The sequence below is a fragment of the Budorcas taxicolor genome, chromosome 7 (assembly GCF_023091745.1).
Source record: "Budorcas taxicolor isolate Tak-1 chromosome 7, Takin1.1, whole genome shotgun sequence".
In the NCBI taxonomy this organism is placed as follows: Eukaryota; Metazoa; Chordata; class Mammalia; order Artiodactyla; family Bovidae; genus Budorcas; species Budorcas taxicolor.
Window position 1 is genome coordinate 11082504 of NC_068916.1, and position 2277 is coordinate 11084780.

A 2277-nucleotide genomic window follows, 5' to 3' on the forward strand; every position below is an offset into this window, starting at 1 on the left:
CTTTGTTCATAGTGATGCTTCCTAAGGCCCACCTGACTTCACATTCCAGGATGTCTGGCTCTAGGTGAGTGATCACACCATCATGATTATCTGGGTCTTGAAGATCTTTTTTGTACAGTTCTTCCGTATATTCTTGCCACCTCTTCTTAATATCTTCTGCTTCTGTTAAGTCCATACCATTTCTGTCCTTTTTTGAGCCTCTTTTTGCATGAAATTTCCTTTGGTATCTCTCATCTCACATGCTAGTAAAGTAGTGCTCAAAATTCTCCAAGCCAGGCTTCAACAGTACATGAACCGGGAACTTCCAGATGTTCAAGCTGGTTTTAGAAAAGGCAGAGAAACCAGAGATCAAATTGCCAACATCCGCTGGATCATCAAAAAAGCAAGAGAGTTCCATAAAAACATCTATTTCTGCCTTATTGACTATTCCAAAGCCTTTGACTGTATGGATCACAATAAACTGTGGAAAACTCTGAAAGAGATGGGAATACCAGACCGCCGAACCTGCCTCTTGAGAAACTTGTATGCAGGTCAGGAATCAACAGTTAGAACCTGACAGGGAACAACAGACTGGTTCCAAATAGGAAAAGGAGTACGTCAAGGCTGTATATTGCCACCCTGCTTATTTAACTTATATGCAGAGTACATCATGAGAAACACTGGGCTGGAAGAAGCACAAGCTGGAATCAAGATTGCTGGGAGAAATATCAATTACCTCAGATATGCAGATGACAACACCGTTATGGAAGAAAGTGAAGAGGAACTAAATATGACCCAGCAATCCCACTGCTGGGCATACACACCGAGGAAACCAGAATCGAAAAAGACACATGTACCCCAGTGTTCATCGCAGCACTGTTTATAATAGCCAGGACATGGAAACAACCTAGATGTCCATCAGCAGATGAATGGAGAAGAAAGCTGTGGTACATATACACAATGGAGTATTACTCAGCCGTTAAAAAGAATACATTTGAATCAGTTCTGATGAGATGGATGAAACTAGAGCCGATTATACAGAGTGAAGTAAGCCAGAAAGAAAAACACCAATACAGTATACTAACACATATATATGGAATTTAGAAAGATGGCAATGATAACCCTGTATGCAAGACAGCAAAAAAGAAACAGATGTGTATAGCGGACTTTTGGACTCAGAGGGAGAGGGAGAGGGTGGGATGATTTGGGAGAATGGCATTGAAACATGTATACTATCATGTAATAATCGAATCACCAGTCTATGTCTGATGCAGGATACAGCATGCTTGGGGCTGGTGCACGGGGATGACCCGGAGGGATGTTGTGGGGAGGGCGGTGGGAGGGGGGTTCATGTTTGGGATCGCATGTACACCCATGGTGGATTCATGTCAATGTATGGCAAAACCAATGCAGTATTATAAAGTAAAATAAAGTAAAAATAAAAAGTTAGAAAATAAATAAATAAATAAAAAATAGCCTCTTGATGAAAGTGAAAGAGGAGAGTGAAAAAGTTGGCTTAAAGCTCAACATTCAGAAAACAAAGATCATGGCATCTGGTCCCATCACTTTATGGCAAATAAATGGGCAAACAGTGGAAATAGTGGCTGACTTTATTTTTCTGGGGTCCAAAATCACTGCAGATGGTGACTGCAGGCATGAAATGAAAAGACGCTTACTCCTTGGAAGGAAAGTTATGACCAACCTAGATAGTACATTCAAAAGCGGAGACATTACTCTGTCAACAAAAGTCCTTCTAGTCAAGGCTATGGTTTTTCCTGTGGTCATGTATGGATGTGAGAGTTGGACTGTGAAGAAGGCTGAGCACCAAAGAATTGATGCTTTTGAACTGTGGTGTTGGAGAAGACTCTTGAGAGTCCCTTGGACTGCAAGAAGATCCAAGCAGTCCATTCTGAAGGAGATCAACCCTGGAATTTCTTTGGAAGGAATGATGTTGAAGCTGAAGCTCCAATACTTTCGCCACCTGATGCAAATAGCTGATTCATTTGCAAAAACCCTGATGCTGGAAGGGATTGAGGGCAGGAGGAGAAGTGGACGACAGAGGATGAGATGGCTGGATGGCATCACCGACTCAATGGACATGGGTTTGGGTGGACTTTGGGTGTCAGTGATGGACAGGGAGGCCTGGCATGCTGCAGTTCATGGGGTTGCAAAGAGTTGGACACAACTGAGTGACTGAACTGAACTGAATTGAACTGGGCTATCAGGGAAGCCCCTTGCTTCCTTGATGAGATTTATTCTGAAGTGTTTTCATTGAGATTTTAGATGAGATTTTTTGTT